This window comes from Perca fluviatilis, chromosome 14, assembly GCF_010015445.1.
Source record: "Perca fluviatilis chromosome 14, GENO_Pfluv_1.0, whole genome shotgun sequence".
NCBI lineage: Eukaryota > Metazoa > Chordata > Actinopteri > Perciformes > Percidae > Perca > Perca fluviatilis.
In genome coordinates, this window is record NC_053125.1 from 22840112 (window position 1) to 22857926 (window position 17815).

At 40.1% G+C, this 17815-nt stretch overlaps 1 long non-coding RNA gene across 1 annotated transcript in view; it reads left to right on the plus strand.

Annotated features, from left to right (window-relative positions):
* The first annotated feature begins 5072 nt into the window (after positions 1-5072).
* LOC120573381 overlaps positions 5073-17815 on the plus strand; it is a 43649-nt gene continuing 30906 nt past the window's right edge. Inside the window, exon 1 of the long non-coding RNA XR_005641700.1 lies at positions 5073-5683. This is a non-coding gene — a long non-coding RNA (uncharacterized LOC120573381). The remainder of the gene's footprint in view (positions 5684-17815) is intronic.

The window sequence follows — 17815 nt, forward strand, 5'->3', positions numbered from 1 at the left end:
TTCCCCCCTCTCTCTCCCCTTTCATGTCTTCAGCTGTCCTGTCAAAAATAAAGGCCGAAAATGCCCCAAAAATTGTCTTAAAAAAAATAAATCCGTTTCTTTGTAAGATCCGATTTTTGTTCAATTAAAAAGATGTTTCCACTGCCTAAGAAGTAACAGAAGGAAGAAAAAAAATGTTTGTGTGTGTGTACACACACACACATACACATACACACACACACACACACACATGTATACACATACATATATACATACATATGTATTTCTAACTTCCAAGGAGAAGCTTTGATTGATTTGCAGTTTTATACAGAGCCCAGAATACCCATGGATTTATTTCAACACTAAACATCTTGTTACAGGCAAACATGTTCATTTTTTTATTTTTACAAAATTTTAATTTGTCGTCAAACAACAAATCTTGAGATGAATTTGTTGGTGTGGATAAATGGGGAAAATTAAACATTCTCAGAAAACTGATGCTGTAAATTGTACAAGGAACCCTCTAACATGGTTCATTATTAAAAATAATGACAAATTGACGCCAAAGCAGTTACTACTATTAATGTACTTTTTATTTAAAGTGCTCATATTATGCTTTTTGGCTTTTTCCCTTTCCTGTATTGTGTTATGTATCTTTTATGTGCATGCATAGGTTTACAAAGTGAAAAAGCCCAAAGTCCACCCCAAAGGGACTTACAATCTCCAACAGAAAACACTGTTCACCAACTGCTCCAAACAGCTCTACTGTAGTCCAGCCTTTACTTCAGAGACAAATGTGCGTCACTTTGTAACACACGTTATAATGCTCGCCTAGCTGCTAGCATGGCACGCCCACATACTCTCTTTCTGACTGGCTAGTAGTGCAATGTGCAGTACAACAAAAATATGGTGTTTTTTGAAAATTAAACCATGTAAAGCTATTCTGATATAACATCTAAATACAATTATGCACTTTAACATGAACATACTACAGCAGTGAACACAATAAAGTGCAACTTTACAGACCGAGTACTGGGTGACCAAAAAGGTTTGTTTACAAGTGTCTTTCTTTAGTGCAGAGGGTGTGGTGCAGAGACAATACACACCTAAAGCCATAGATCCTTTAAATGGCCATTCCAGTTTTATGCTCGCCAAAACAGAGCCTGCTACACCCTCTTAAAAGATTGATCTCAGGATTTAATGAATCAGATCATTCAAATGAAAATTTAATGATCTTTTTTTTTTTAAACCCAGCCCCATATACACGAACCGTTACGACTTGTGAATTCTCATATGCCTTCTCAATTTTGATATGTTCAAGAATTTTTTTCCTCAGGTCTTGCAAAGATACGGTTTCTCACCTGTGTGGGTTCTGACGTGGACCGTCAAGTCACCATTGAAACCTTTCCCACATGTTTTGCATGTAAACGGCCTCTGTGTGTGACCTAATGTGGGTCAACAAGTGACTACTATATCCGAAATCTCTTCCACACGTTTTGCAACAATATCGCTTCTCACCTGTGTGGATTCTCATGTGGGCTGTCCAGTTATTATTGTGTCTGAAAGCTCTCCCACATGTTTTGCATGTAAACGGCCTCTCACCCGCGTGTGACCTCACGTGGGCCAACAAGTTGCTATTACATCCAAAAGCTTTTCCACACGTTACAAGAACATGGGTTCCGACCTGTGTGGGATTTCATGTGAACTGTCAATTCAGTGCTACGTCTGAAAGCTTTTCCACACGTTTGGCAGGAGTACAGCTTCTCACCTGTGTGGACTCTCAGGTGTTCGTATAAAAGGCACTTTAACTTGAAAGTTTTCCCACAAAAGTCACATTCGAAAAACGTTTTACGTGTGAGTATTCCGGTGAATCTTTGACAAGTTAGGGTGGTTTACATTGATCACCGTCACTATTCATTTTGGGATGTCTCTCGTTTGGTTCTGGCTCTGCATTCCTGCTTGAACCTGAGTCTACATGCTTGCTTCCTTTATGATGTTGGCTGTCAGCTACTTGAGAGTTGTCAGAGAAGAGTTGGTGGTCACTTTTTGGTTACTTTCCTCATGGGTAGGAGTCAACATAAAGGCATCAGTCGCCTGCTCTTCCTCCTGACTGGTGTAGAATTCCTCCTGTTCCTCTTTAATCTGTGACAGCTCTGGGTCCTCTTGGTTCAGAATGGAGTTTCTCTCCTGGATACAGAGCTGCTGCTGGTCAGCGAGATCCTGCTGCTGTGGGAGCTCTGGAGGGACAGAGAATAAAAAAGTAATATGATACTAATGTGTTCAGGGTGTAACATCAACCTTCCTGAGCAATAAAATGGGTAAGCCCCCCTGGGAGCAATTTGCAGAGGTCTTTTTTTTTTAACTATTAATTAAAAAACACCAAATATATACAACATAAAAAGCCCCAAAAATATTTAAAAAAAAAAGAATATAAAATGGGAATTTAAAAATAAAGGCGCATCTTTTAAATGAAATTGCATCGTTGATCGTTGAATCTATACATCAATGTATGGTTACACCCCTACTGATAATATGAATCCAAATTATCTGTGGCCATTACAGTAGTTATGATATAAAATGGTAATGTTATGCATGGCTTGTGCATTGTCTTGAGAGTGCTTATTTGCCGTTTGTATGGTGTCTTGTTGTCTTCTGTCTGTACATTTACCATCACCTCACTTGTTTTTGAAATATCTCGCCAAGGACTGCAGTTCAAAATTAGCCAGCAAATGTTAATCCATGTGCTGTGTTTTCCCTATAAATAAATAAATGAAATGGTGGTTAGGAAAGAAACATGCGAGAAAAGAAGTACCAGTTAAACCATTTTGATTTAATATAACATCACATCTTATCTGTTTTGTGGTATTAAAAATCATTAAACCTACATTGTGTAATCTTTTTAGATTCTTAGCAAAAGTCCCTTTGTTCTTTCACAAATATGTGCTCATTCATGTGTAATTACTTCCTCCAACTAATCAATGTATTCTCGTAAGCGTAGAATCTGCCATTCAGAATCATTCAGAATACATACTAGCGAGTCGCTCCAATGATGGCAGCCATGTTGCGCCTCCATCTTTAAAATACATTAGCCGAAGAGGGACATACCTCCGCCATTTTTCGCTTTTAAACTCACCGTGACACCGTGACGAATGCCAGAGGGAGATTACTCTCCAGGGAAGCGAAAAAGAGAATTAAAACAACAACGCAACAGGCGAAGCAACAAGACCAAAGTTAATATTGGAGTGGCTAGAACAGCTGCGTGCAAGCAATGGAGATACTAAGAGCTAATTTCGGGTTCGGCCACCGTAGGAGTTGAAATGCGCTCGGAATGGGAGGGGCTAGAAAGTAATATTCAGTTGGTTGTCATATACAATTTCACCACTAGATGGGAGACATTCTTACACAATAGCTTTAAGTTTTAAACACCAATAATCCGCTGTAACTTTATTTCAGGTTTCCTAACGACATCCAGCAGTCTGCGCTGACGGTCAATCACTTCTTCGTACTGGACAATTGTGTTTTTTAAAACTCCCAATATTTCTGCAGCAGCAGCATCCAGTTGCTCGTTGACAAACTCTCTCAGATACTCAACTGAAAACATTGTAGTTTAAATACATTTAGATAAAAGGCTCTGCGTTTTAGTGATGGTCTAGCTCTGGCTACGTCTATGGCTCTGGCAGGTAGTAGGTAACGATGGCAACGGTTTTCTTCCGCTGGGTGTTGCACTGTTAAGTTCCGACAGTAAAAGTGTAGGTTTTTTTTGTTCTGCTTACAATTGTTAGAATTTTTTTCCAAAACCAACAAAACTCAGCAAAGATTGTTCTTGCTCGGGCTTTAACTTCTGGATATTCGGCAGCGTTGCCACAACGGACCGCATCTTTCTCCGCCGCCATTACGGAACTATAACTCAAACTAGCGCAAGACCTCAACGTCATCGTTCTCAGCCACTCCCTCTGTTTGCTGATTGGACCGGTAATTTTTTGACCGGAGAAAACAGCATACCCAGACGTAGTACTGAAGGAAAAGGAAAACTGAACGGAAGTATGTAGGAGGGCGGAGCCAGGCTAGTCTCCCCCAGCCCCTCCATCCAGACTCGAAGTTCACCAAGGTTGCCAGGTTGAGAACGCAGCATCCAATAATGTTGCTAGACGCTAGTCTCACGTAGCCAGACATTACTCTACAGCGCAGCAGAGAAGCTAACATTAGATGCCGGCTATGTTGACAGTCATAAAAGCATGTGGAGCTCTGTACCCGACTGACAACCACCCATGGCTTAATATGAAAATTACAGTATGTACAGATACATGTATCCAGGTAATTTAAATAGCTCACGTTACTGTATTGTGTAAATAATTAACTTAATGTTATATTTGATGTGGTGTTTTCTTTTGCGGGGTACAAATGTTCCACAAAAAAAGTTCCTTTCCAATACTATTTTGCAGAGCCACCATAGCTGCATCCATAGCTTGGTGCCACCCAAGATGATTCTGATTGGTTTAAAGAAATGCATACTTTCTTTTTTCTATCCTAGAATGTATGTGTGGTTTAGCCAGACTTTACTCTACAACGCTGTGGAGTGGAGACAGGTCTGGCAATGCGAGACTAGATTGCTCCTAAATCTGAACTGAAATTGTAATTGTTACCGATTTATGCATTATAACTTTTATTGCATTTTACCTGGTTATTGTGCTCACTCATTTTAGCGTGTGACAATCATAGATATAGAACAATTTTTTTTTTAATGTTTTTTTCATTATTGTTCTATATCTATGGTGACAATTACATATAACAGAGAATCTTTGTAGACTACAGAATCCTATGTTCCATTGTACATCCATGGATGGAACGTTTGGCACGCATAACAACAGTAACTAAGGGGCGGGGCTCAGTGAAGGAGGGTCAGGTGGCCGTTCCATAGCTTTTCGCAAAATTACGAATCCCACTATGGCCACGCCAAGACCTGCCCTACGAAGCAGCTCGATTGGTTGGGGTTAGGATAGCCGATTGGTCAAGGGATAGGACCTATAGTAAGAATGGACGCTTGGCCAATAAATGCTATTGAAGGGCGGGTCTTGGCGTGGCCATAGTGGGATTCGTAATATCGCGGGACGTTCACCTGTCTGTGGTCAGGTGGTCAATCCTTCGCTCAGTGGCGTTGAGACGATCACTAGCTTAGCTAAAGCTGTCTTAGCTGCTTCTAATGGAGCACAAGTTATATGGAAAAACTTGTATTAATGTTTTAACTAAATGAAGTCACGAGGAAAAGAAGAGGAATTCAAATTCTGCCGTCACCATCTCTCAAAGATACAAATGCTCCCGCGCTTTTCTTCCGAAGTAACGTTAGCTAGCTAGCTAACGTCGACAAACATGGCTGCCAATTAACGTTAGCCCGGCCATAGTAGCCAGGAAGCGCCCACTACCACCACCGCCAGCTGTGGAGGACGCAGTACAGTAATGTGCATCACGGTTTGTGAACTTCTCACAGAAGAAGGACTTTTCATTGTTGACTGGAAAAACGTTTTCACAGGCAGCATCAATAACGGCAGAGCGGAGCGGTCCCCGGATGTTCACCCATCTGTCCATTCTTCTCCAAAGTTGACTCCACTTTTGCAGAGCGGTAGCGTGAAGGTTCTTCTAAACACTGGCATCATTGCTGCTGACACGCCCTGAACATTGGACTACGAGCGTCATGCAGTTATCAAAGGTAGCTAAGCAATTAAGATACTTTTTTTTTTTCGGGGGGGGGGGCAATAAATAGACAAAGGCAATATATCGATATTATATCGATATCGTGATATGACACTAGATATCGTCTTAGATATCGTAATATGGCATAAGTGTTGTCTTTTCCTGGTTTTAAAGGCTGCATTACAGTAAAGTGATGTCATTTTACCTGTTGTAACTGTTATTTACCCACTTAGTCATTATATCCACATTACTGATGATTATTTATCAAAAATCTCATTGTGTAAATATTTTGTTAAAGCACCAATAGTCAACACTACAATATCATTGCGGTATCGATATCGAGGTATTTGGTCAAAAATATTGTGATATTTGATTTTGTCCATATCGCCCAGCCCTAGGACTAAGTATCAAAAACCAAAACATTCTTTGGTTCTTGCCATAGAAATAAAACTTCTGGCTCCTAAATATGACAATTTGATGATTTGCTTTCATATTGTAAATTGAATACCTTTGTGTTTTGGACTTTGTGTTAGTCAGACAAAAATTGCAACTGAAGATGACACATGGAGCCATTTCTGATGTTTTATTCACAATTTTATAGACCTAACTATGTTTTTGTTTCAATTCATTGACCAATTAACATAAATTGATTATGAACATAATAATTAGTTAACAGGCAGACCTGATAGTACATTGGATGTAATGATGATGTTGCTACACCTGCCAGATGTGTCTGTTTTCTTTTTTGGCTGCTGTGCCAGCTTGTTCTACTGTTGTCAGGGCTATATGTAGTGATTAGGGGCCCTCGGAGAAACCCATGGGGCCTCTCTCCTGCTTTATTCTCATCCTTTTCCCTAACTGAGGATGCTATGGATGTAGTTATTTACCTTTTTACCCTCTGCTTCCCTGTCATGGTTGCCTCGTCCCCTGCTCTTGAATGCAATTTTCTTGTTCTGGTATTATTTCATTACCGTCGCCACTGTTTCCATGAGGGTCAGAGGAAAAGGAGAGTACTGGTGCTATCTGGTGTCATCTTTTAACATTTGAGTGTTAGTGCTGCTAGTGGTTTCAGTGGGTATGAAAGCTTTATTTTCCCTTAAATTTTCTCTTTTAAAAAGCGCACTGGAATACCTTTGTGTCAGTGTTTGGTGCTGTCAAGAATAGTGTGTGACCTCCTAGCAATTGTTAGTTAGAAACAGATGCATAATTCAGTTTATTCTATATTTAAACATCAGTATTATATCTATATCCTTTAGGGACCCTCTCAGGGCTCCCGGACAGTGTCCTATAGGGCTGAACGAATAATTGCATTTGCGATAATATCGCGATATGTTAAAACGCGATTTCCTAATCGCAAAGGCTGCGATTTGGTCACGTGACTCACGAGAGCAAATCAGTCCGCACTCCGTAGTCCGCAGAGAAAGCATCAACTTAGCACGCTAACGGTACGCCGTACCTTGAGCAGATTTCTGTCATTCAAACAACTCTGAGTTGTAGTTTAAAACTTGTAAGGGTTTTATCTGGCTCCAGTCCATACATGCAGTTAATGAATACAGGCACGCAGAACTGAAGGCTCGGTTAGCAACGATTAGCTCTGATTAGCGGTTAGCTCCATTATAAAGATATGGAGCGGAGGAGACTGCCGCGGAGAGGAGGGGTAACAACCAGACTCTGATAAATGACGTTCGGGGAGCTGTCACAGCAGCGTAGCCACGGTGTTTCAAACGGTTTTATTAGTACAGTTAGCTAATCCCACGGCAACACCTGCATGCTACTACTAACGTAACGATAGCCTCTCTGAGCTAGTGCAGTGTCGTTGACGCTGTCATGCACACGCACGAACTTCATGAGGGAGGGAGGGGCTGGAGGCAGCTCCTCTGTGCGCGCTTAAAGAAAATACACCGATGTATATATTTTACTTATTTAACTGTCTAGTAAAGTTCAAAGACAGTGTTTAAAAAATGCAATCCACATGTTTACATATGTCTATGTAAATAATAATTAAATAATCTAAATACTACTAAGTGTTGTAAAGCCACATTTGTTTTTATATCTCTGCAATCTGCACTTTAGTGTGATTTATTTCTGACTTTCATATGAATGTTTCCACCAGGCTTGGTCAGTGCTCAATATACTACTGGGATTGAAGTAGTTAAATAAAAGAGGTCATTCATATAAATTCACGCATCACCTAATTTCACCATCACATACAGGCCTGGCCTCCAGGAAAGAACAGCTTGTTTAATCTATCTAATCTTGTGAAGTTCATACTATACAATGATTTATTGCTAGTTTTTGTTGACTAATACAGAAGACAAAGAGCTTAAAAAATAATCGCATATCGAATCGCAATCGCAATATTTTTGAAATAAATCGCAATTAGATTATTTTCAAAAATCGTTCAGCCCTAGTGTCCTACCCTGCCTAATGGTAAAGTCTGGCTCATACTTTTGTTTCCGGTAGCTCCGTTGATTTATTGTTTTTAAACGTATTTGGGTTTCTGTGCATCTCTATGTATTCTTTAATGCCGCTGCTGTTGCATCTGCCAGTTGTGTGGGTGTGGTGTGGTGTGTGCGCTTTAAAGGGCAATTTTCAGGATAATACTTGCATTTTGTTTGTACTAGAACATGTTTACATGCTTTAATGTTAAAAATACACTTTATTTTTCTCATACTGCTGCAACTGTATTCACCCTCTGTATGAGATGCTCTGTAGGAGCGCCTATCTCTTTAAACCCCCCTCAGAAAAAACCCAGTCTGCTCTGATTGGCCAGCGTGTTTCCTGGAATCCCCGCTGCGCTCCAATATTGTTTCACTAGTTAAAGCCCATGTTGCAGGTTAACCACCACTGTTGATTAATAGGTACATATAGCACTCAATATATGTATATCATTGTTAAAAATGTCTCCAAATAGTGTTAAAGACCAGTTTTTGTCAGGTTTTTGTTGTTTTTGGTATTAGTGTTTTTTTAACGCAATTCGGTGATGACGTCACGTTGGGGAGACGTGTATCAGCCTGGTATCAGCCTAGTACTAGAACTATGGTGTTTGACTGGGATGAGGAAGAGGTGTTTTTACCCTCAGTGAATAGCACCAAGTGAAAGTCCATGTTTTATTTATATCTAGTGACAGTGATCATGTCGTTAGTTCAGATAAGTACCGATAAACTTATCTAGATCTAGAAAATAGAAGACATCCTGCTAGCTATATGCTAGCTATGGGCTAACTTGCCAGTCCCACCTGTGAAATCCCCCGACGGTTGTAAACACATATTGATTAGATATCTCACGTTTTGATGGTAGACTACTAGCTCCAGTAACAACATATTTGCCAAGTGTTTATTTATTACTTGGACAGGGATGCTGTTCAGCTTTTCACAAGTTTAGACAGCTAGCTAATGCTACGCCGACGTTTCGCTAACGTTAGCGCAACAGCGTTACGGCTAGCTAGGTAAGTATTACGACTGCCTTCGGAGTTTCCTATATCTGCATCCACGTTGTCAACATAAGACCTGTGGTGTTAGTGCTCCTTTTGTACCATAATTTTATTGAATGTAGGGCTGCAACAACGAATCGATAAAATCGATAAAAATCAATTACTAAAAAAGTTAGCAACGAATTTCATTATCGATTCGTTGTGTCGCGCAACTATTACGCCACTCAGTTGCGGAGATAAACATTTTTTTTTTGTTGAGTGCAGAGAGAAGCAGAGTGGCGCGGAGTGGTGCGGACCGGCACAGTGCGGAGCGAAAGAAAAGAAAAAGAGCAGAGCGGGGGTAGAGGAAATACGGAGAGAGACCGGAGAGACCCGTAACGTTGTTCTGAAAATGGCGGAGGCAGAGAAATCAGTACGACCTAAGTCATCCAAGGTGTGGGAGCATTTCACACTAAATAAATCAAAAACATGTTAATTGCAAGATAAGCAAAAGCGACACAGCATGGCACGGGCGCACCACGGTGATGAATCAGCCCCTAAAACATAAACATTGGAGTCCTTGACAAGGAGGAAGGGAGTTCAACAGCACGGTAAATTCACTACACAGTCCTACTTCTGTTCCGTTTTGAAGTGAGGAACGTAACGTCCCTCCAGTAGCTCTTGTGGTGCTGGTGTTCACTCGTTATCCAGCTGACTAGCATGACAAGCTAGCGTTAGCTCGTTAATAACAGTAATAAAGCAGGGGTGGTATAGTTTGCAAGACTAAAGACACGTTTTTATTCACCCGCCTTTTTTGGCCCATTAATTTTTCAATCTGTTGTCATATATATTCTGTGCTTTGTCCCATATCAGTTATTGTTGACAAATATATTAGTGTGTGGTGTATAAATGAACTTAACTTGCACTTACTACAATGATGGTAATAATTTAATGAATAAGTGTGTGTGTGTGTGTGTGTGTGTGTGTGTGTGTGTGTGTGTGTGTGTGTGTGTGTGTGTGTGTGTGTGTGTGTGTGTGTCTGTCTGTCTGTCTGTCTGTCTGTCTGTCTGTGTCTTCTCTGTATCTGCTATTTGGGTTACTTACCTTTACACAACTATTAACTAAAACAAGTATGTATGTATTGAGTTGATGTAAATTAATGCTTTTTTTTTTTTTTTATCTGATTCATCGATTAATCGAAAAAATAATCGACAGATTAATCGATTATTAAAATAATCGTTAGTTGCAGCCCTAATTGAATGAAACGGTAAACTTCGCTCCTACGAGATGGGTGAGTTTTTGTTAGTTACACACAAAGTTAGCATGTACGTATGCTAGCGGACATTAGCTAACGTTGCGTAGCCAGCCAGCAGCTTCAGCAGTAGTTTCGGCGAGCTAACCACGACAGGTAACACATCCATGTGTCTCCATTTCAAACATCGCTGCAGATTGACTGCTTTTAGCAGCAGAGGTTGATTGTGGGCGACATACTGTCGTGGTTAGCTCGCCGAAACTACTGCCGATTGCCGAAGTTTCTGGCTGGCTACGCAATGTTAGCTAATCCCGCTAGCATACATACAGGCTAACTATAGCCAGTTAGCTTTGTGTGTAATGTTACAAAAAAACACCTTTCTATCTCGTAGGAGCGAAGCTTAATATTTCATTCAATAAAAGTATGATACAAAAGGAGCACTAACGCCACATGTCTTATGTTGACAACGTGAATGCAGCTCCGAAGGCAGTTGTAATACTGGTATTTAACTAGCAGTCTAGGCTAACGCTGTTGCGCTAACGTTAGCAAACATCGGCGTAGCGTTAGCTAGCTGTCTAAACTTGTGAAAAGCCGAACAATGTTATGATACACATAATAAAGATACATTGACTCGGTCGAGACCAAAAGCCATATTTTGCCAGACCAGTGCCAGAAACCGTGACAGTGAACCGAGACGGGGCTTTCGCCTGGTCGTCTCCCCAACGTGACGTCGTGCAATGCATTGTGGGGGAAAGAAGAAACCGCTGTAAAATATATATATATATATATATATATAAATCTGTTGCAGTAGCTATATATATATATATATATATTAGGGGTGGTACGGTTCATGAAAAAACATTCGAACCGCTCGGGTCGCTTGTCTCGGTTAGGAGCGTGTGTGCGTCGCATGGTTCGTCAGTACACTGTTAAGCTGCACTAACCACTTACTGCCGTAGTGCCCACTTTCGACACCTCTGTTAAAACACTTACTGGAAATGACGAGGGGGATGAGCGTGACGAACGCAACACACTGTTGAAACCAGAGTGTTCAGAATAGTAGGAAATCTGAACGTGTTAGCTCAGCTTAAAATACATTTACCTCATTATTAGTTTTGGCCATGTTTAACATGAAAATCCAACATTGTAGATATGGCAGAAAATACAGAAAAGCATTATATGTCCACTTTAACAAAGTGTTTTCTGACAATTTATATTCTAATTGATTAACCAATTTATCAAACAAATAGGATATTTCTCATGAACTGGAAACAGGGTAAAATAAACTTATAAACTCTTATAATTGGTTGAAGGGCTTGTTTGTTGGACTGTGAAAATGGATTTGACCCTGGGATTTTAGTTGCTACTTGGAAAATAGTCAGTCACTGTTTTGGTTCCGATATGAGGAAAATATTGAATTGTGAATTTGACTGATAATGCGATATGATTCACAATGTTGAAGGGAATGATCATTTTTGTGTCATTATTCTCATTTTCATTGAAAAATATTAAAATGAAAATGATTAAAGTGTGAGGACCTGTACCAAACAAAGATGTTTTCTTTAGTCTGTAGGATAGGATTTATAGCCTGGGACGTCTCTGCAGCACCACAATACTTAATTCAGAATGGTTTGACGCATATTTTGCCTTTAACAAATATTGCGCCCCCCTGTGATTTGGATATGGCACTAGTCCATATTGCGATTTGGATAAAATTGCGATAAATTGAGCAGCCCTAGTAATAATACATGAAAATTATTCCTTTTTGTTGAATTGAAAAATTAATGAATTCTTGTGATATTCTGGTCCGCCTTTGTTGGTGTTATGTTGTTTGAGTTGATTAACAGTGTTGTGATTGGATGTTGGAGTTTGGTTTCCTTAATTATAGGAAAAATCAACACATTAATCAACAATGGAAACAATCAGTAGATACAGGCCTAATATTTTACCGTATAAAAGTCTATTAGTGGTACGTTTTCATAAATCACAAGCATGAATTATTAATTTGCACCCTAAAATTTTTTTTGCCTTCGAATAATAATTTGAGAGCATGAATTAATAGAAAAGAAAATTGTTTATCGCGCCTTGTCAATCTGAGCAGAACAGGTAGTTCCAATGCACTACTTTTAATCAAACTGTAGGTGTCGCCCTGTCATTGGATTTAACAGCAGAGTTTGTTTCACCTTCTACTGAACTGACCAACAGACAGTCTCTCTCTCTCTCTCTCTCTCTCTCTCTCTCTCTCTCTCTCTCTCTCTCTCTCTCATGGCTGGACATACATGTGACTGGTTTGTGTGTGTGTTTATCTATTGAATTGAATAACATTTATCCATCTTTAAAATATGTATTTTGTCTGAATTTGTCAGCTTGGGTTTGTATGAGCACAAATACAATGTGTGTGTGTGTGTGTGTGTGTGTGTGTGTGTGTGTGTGTGTGTGTGTGTGTGTGTGTGTGTGTGTGTGTGTGTGTGTGAGGATGTGTTTATTTGTTGAATAATTCACAACTGGGTGTTTATAGAAGACTCTGTGTCCCCAGAGCTCCAATAACACAGGACAAATAATGTGACACACACACAAACGCATACACTCTTTATCGGCCTTTTCAGGGTTGACAATGTGGACGGTGGAAATTGGATGTAGAGAGACAAAATGTGGACGAGCACACACATTTGTTAACTATTGAGACCCTTCAGTGGCTTCATATGTCCCATATCTTCACCCTTTTTCATCATCCCTGTGAGGACACCGACTGTGACAGTGTTGTGGATGGTGGTCCGTTGGTGATGGAGCTGAGAGAAACAGTCTCCTCTAATCTGTAGAAAATGAAACCGACGTTTGAATGGAAATATTGATTCTTTCTCCAATTTCAATCTAGGTGTGTGTGTGTGTGTGTGTGTGTGTGTTACAAGCTCACCTTTCTTTGTGTCTCTCATACGCTCTCTAAAATGATGTTCTGTCCCATGAAACAAGTACACAATAACTAGTAAATTATATACACACACACACACACACACACACACACACACACACACACACACACACACACACACACACACACACACACACACACACTCACAACTTTACAGTAACAGCAATACAGCATTAAAATACAGTATACTTAGGCTTGTCATAACATTCAACAGGTATTTTGTGCAGCATAATAACATAGTACCGTATTTTCCGGACTATAAGTTGCACTTTTTTTCCTACTTTGGCTGGTCCTGCGACTTATAGTCAGGTGCGACTTATATATCAAAATATATATAATTGAACATGTTTTTAAATGTTAATTCATACTGAAAACATTACCGCTTCACAGCCGCGAGAGGGCGCTCTAGGCTTGTGACAACTAGAATGCTGCTCCTAAAGACAACTGAGAAAGAAAAGAGATTACAAACTGCAGGTAGTAAAATATGCAGCCGAAAACGGTAATTGAGCAGCAGAAAGAAAGTTTGAAATGAGGGAGAAACTTGTGAAGGACTGGCGAAAAGGTGACTCTTACTGCAATGAAGAAAACAAAGAAAGCTAATCGGCTAATCGCGGGCTGAGAGCGAGATGGCCAGAGCTGGAGGAACGAGTCGGGAGGGGCTTGTCAACGGTGCAGTTACGTCTCCACGCCTTTTAATACATCCATGCTCCACGCCCTGGTAGCTGGTTGTTCTGTGTGCTATTGTGTAGTTGAATAACTGTTAATGTGTTACGTTAACATGCCGGACACCTACCGTATTCAGCCTGTTGTTCTGTGTGTTATTGTGTAGTTGACAGATGAAAAAAAAAATTCTAAATAAATGCGACTTATAGTCCGGTGCGACTTATATATGTTTTTTTTTCCTCTTTATGACGTATTTTTTGACTGATGCGATTTATACTCCGGAGCGATTTATAATCCAGAAAATACGGTATTTAAAAGTAGCCATTACACATAAATAATCAGCATTGACTAAATGGTTTAACACCATAATAAGAACCGTCGGCTGGAAGCCTGCACAATCCTCAAAATTTGTAATTTTAGTTACAGAAAATGCCTTTACATTTTTTTTTATCTGCATCTAAATACAGTGTTTCCCACAGATTAGAAAGCAATTTGTGGGGGGGGGGAACTTATTTTCGTGACAATCAAGTATCAAAAACTGAGGAGGACACACTGTTGGATGCTGTCCTCCTCTCCTACTTCAATGCCTCACGAATCTATCTCTTTCTCTCCCCTGTCTTTCACTGGTTGAAGCCTGAAAATATTGTAAACAAATTAATAACATAACTAATTCCACTGGTGGGACTGTTGAGCTCTGTTTCAGACTGATACCACCGGTTCAGGTTGGTCCTCATCCTCAACACGGGCCTTTTTCAGTCACGGAAAATACTTTTCAATATCCATCTGGATTGAAGCAGCAAACATTCAGTGTAAAAGTAAAACATGACATAACATTATTTATAATATGTTTACTTGATTCACAGCTGCTATATAGTCTTTTAACCTCAACAACCCAACTGCATCTTACCGCAATCGCTTGTTTGCTAAGAGTCGGGTCGGTGATTGTGAATGTGTGATTGTGTGAAGGTGTTCACGAGATAGATACCAACCTTTTGTGAACTTGTGAATTTGATGAACCTGATGCAAAAGCTGCTCAGCAAAAAATGCTAAATCACATTTGTTAAAGGCAGAAATTAGGGCTGCAGCTCTAATCGGTTAATCGGATAAGAAATTTGTTTTATTAAAGAGAAATGAGAGATTTTTTAAATATTTATTTTCTGATATATTATCTGTCAAAACTGGTTATAAACATAAACATAAACATAAACATTTTCCAACTGAAGATCTGTCTCCACTCTCCTGGCGAAAGTAGTCTCCTAGCGGCGGGGAGTGAGGAGAAGAGGCCGGGGGGCGCGCTACTTCTTGTCTCATTTGTGGCTCCATGTCACTGTCGTAATTCGCAGAGACGGACCTTGAGTTAGTGGCTGTAGCAGCTCGAGTTCAGCCAGTGCAAGACCCAGCGCCAGGGGTCACAGCGGGCTGATTCTTACCTGTTTAACCTTAGTCGGGACGTATAGTTATATGAAGTAAACAAACACATTTTTTTTGTAATCAATCAGGTTACATTTTCGGTAACCGGTTCTCGATGCCCGATCCTACCGGTGGTAAACATAGCAGCTTCATTAGAATACTCTCTTATAAAAGCTCTGTTGTAAGCAATGTCTTGGATGTCGACGTACCGACTACTTCAGAGTTATTTACATCAACACTTTCAAGCTGTAGGAGCAAAATGTCATCCTACTCCCCGGCTTCTTCTGATGTGACCTGAACATGACACTAAGGAAAAAAAAGGAGGTGATAGAAATTACAAGAGAGCGAGGAAACCTTTTGAGAGTGAGAGAAGGAAGTAAAAAGAAGAACGATAAGTGTGTACTGGGAAAAAGATAAGATTTCTAACCTTTGATGACCTGGAAAAAACAAACCTCATCATGTCTTTAGCTGTAGAGGTTAAAGTCTTTCCGTTTCCGTCTCTGCTTCTGCGTTAACTGTAATCCATTTTCCTCTATTTTATTCGGTGGTGGTGTGTTGTGTTTCCATGTCGCGCAGGTTAAACAGCAGACAATCTGCACTGCTGTTTGTCCAAAACCTCGCTGTGAACCTTGAGTTGACCTCAAACACTCCATTACTCTGAGAGAGAAAGAGATGGAGAGAAAAGTGAAATGGCAACAAGGAAGGCAGAGAAACAGGCAAATAGAATGACAAAATGAGACTAATATCCATCAGTTAAGTCTTCTTCCTTTTTTTTTTTTTTTTTCTTTTCTTCTCCGGGTTGTACAGCCTTGGCACTCCAATTCATCTTCGTTCTCCTCACAGCGGTGTATTCAGGGAAGGTCAAAACCTGGAAAATAGGCTACACACCAGGCATTTTGTCACAAGACACCCTTCACCTGCCTCCCAACACCAAGGAGCCGCACACAACTGGGACACAGCGGAAGCCAAAAATACATCAGGTGGAGCGGAGCAGCAACACTGCATGCTTTTACACCCCATTCGTTCTGCGTTTACGCCGCATTTGTTGTCCTTTTGGAAGAGGCAAAAGACCGGGACGGGTTGACATTTTGTTGCTTTTCAAGTTTGGAGAATCATAATGAATTCTGTCAATTATGGCAGCCGATTAACTCCCATTTTGACTGAGAGAAAGTTTATCTGATCATTTCCTGGACAGACAGATTCATCACCATCCAATTTAGCCAATTAGCAAGAGGCACGACTGAGATTGTTTTGCGGGGAAACGGCATTGACTGTGTTTAAAGGGGCGGTGATAGTCAATCTCTTGACGTCACCAAGTGTTGGGTAGTTTGAATCGATTGTTTATTCTGGAAAGTCAGTACCTCCTAAATGAATGTAATGCAGTTTTTGAATAGAGGTGATAATACTGTACTGTACCATATCCTCTGTGCAATGACTTAAGCTGATCCACTGACCAAAACAGTGCTGAATATGTCTCCATCTTGTTGTGTAGACCTTTTTTTCATTGAATAAAAGCACAGCTAACAATGCTCCGCTAGCACATGGCATTTCCTATAATTTTTTTTTTTTTTCCCCATATCGTTTTTTTGCAAAATAGATTTTCAAAGCAGAAGAGATTAAAAAAAAAAAAAAAAAGTAGGAGCTTCAGGTGGAAAGCAGACATGTGGCTTCTCCTGAGCAGAATTTGGCTCCTAACAGAAAAATAAAACCGCTCATGATGATGTAGATGGAAGCAGTAACGGGAGCGTCAGGTCAAATTTCCAGATGCACCCTGAGCCTTGAGCCCTGTGGGGATGATACAGCAACGACACTAATGGCAGGCTACATGGCATTTGGAGCAGAAAGGTGTGACATGCAAGCCTTCACACTTACTGTCTCACACACATTTACATACCCAGAAACACACTTGCACACTCCTCAGGGCCTGCCATTAATAACAGCTGACCTTTGCACGTTTAAGCTGTGAAATGATAGTAAAGCAGACCTGAGGATGGCATATCACACTTTCCTTCATGTCTCATCGCTTCATCCCTCCATCTCTTGCTCTCTCTCTGTTTGAATCATCACTCCATCTATCCATCCATCTTTCCTTCCCTGTGGAGACACAATTGGTGTCCGTTTTCTATTTTTGCATCATTGTCAAAGCGCTTTCTGTTGTACAGTTTGGTCAAAGCAAATGTAACCTCCGTTATAAAATGGAAGAAAACTTTTAATATTTCCAGCAACACACAGTGTGTTTAAAGGAAGAAGCCAAGTAAAAGTTATTAGTGCTAAAACAATTAATTGATTGATTAATTTAATTAAGTCGATCAGAAGAAAAATCTACAAATTTCATTGTTAAATGTGCAAAAATTCATAGGTTGCAGTTTCTTTTACTTTAGCCTGTGCTCATGATGGAAGTCTCTTGATAAAATCATCCATAAATAATTAGACAATGTGCAAGAAGTTTTTTGTCCAAAGTCGACCAGCTCTTAACTTTGTC